General features: G+C 38.8%; 1 pseudogene; it reads left to right on the top strand.

Annotated features, from left to right (window-relative positions):
- Positions 1 to 682: 682 nt before the first annotated feature.
- On the top strand, positions 683 to 781 carry LOC132272064 (small nucleolar RNA R71; annotated as a pseudogene).
- Positions 782 to 1,070: the final 289 nt, after the last annotated feature.

Raw genomic sequence — 1,070 nt, forward strand, 5'->3', positions numbered from 1 at the left:
GTATTACCTTGGGAATAAGATTGGTTGGGAACATGATAATTAGCAAATTGATTCCCTTGTGATTGATAGGGTCTATAACCTTGGGATCCTTGGTTTTGAAGTAGAGGTGGAATGTACTTCCCTTGAAAACCGCCTTGGGAAGGGTTTGAGCCCTCTCCTTGGTTTTTCCAAGAGAAATTCGGATGATTCCTCCAACTTGGATTATAATGAGTACCATAAGGATTGGTCCCTTGGTTCACAAAAGCCGCATTGACTTGTTCATTAGGTTCACTTTGCACTTGTCCTTGAGGACAATGAGAAGTAGAATGAAGAACACTAGAATAAGTCATACATGTTTCATTTGATGCACGATGAGAATGGTTAGGGAAGGAAGATACTTGGTTCGCCGAGTTTTGGTTAATCAAAAATTGATCAAACCTTTGAGATAAAGACTTCATTTTGGTGGCTATTTCATTTGAATGGTCGACTTGATATAAGCCAACACTCTTCCTACCTTGTGGAATTTCTACCATTCTTAGATGATAGTCTTCTATGCAAAGAATTTTCACTCATGCTCTCATAGAGACACCACACGTCATCTTCATGCCTATCAATGTATGAGCCACCCATGGAAGCATCAACCATGCCCTTATAGTTGTCCGATAAGCTCTCAAAGAAGTATTGAACTAATTGCCATTTGGGCATGTCATGATGTGGACACTTCCTAAGCAATTCATTGAAGCGTTCCCATGCCTCATGAAACGTTTCTCCATCCCCATGTGAAAATTCTTGAATTGAGGTTCTCATGGCATTGGTCTTAGAAATCGGATAGTACTTCTTCAAGAACTCTTATTGCATTTCTGCCCAAGAAGTGATTGAAAAAGGCCTAAGATTGTTAAACCAATACTATGCCTTATCTTTGAAGGTAAATAGAAAAAGTTTGAGTCTTAAAACCTCTTCTGGCATGTCCATATATTTTACGGTGGAACGTACTTCAAGAAACTCATCCAAATGCTTGTAAGGTTCTTCACTTGGAAGTCTATGATAGTTAGGAAGCATTTGAATGGTTTGTGGCTTAATTTCATAATGAT

This window comes from Cornus florida, unplaced genomic scaffold, assembly GCF_030987335.1.
Source record: "Cornus florida cultivar Cherokee Brave unplaced genomic scaffold, ASM3098733v1 CherokeeBrave_3.0.0_Hap2_Chr08, whole genome shotgun sequence".
NCBI lineage: Eukaryota > Viridiplantae > Streptophyta > Magnoliopsida > Cornales > Cornaceae > Cornus > Cornus florida.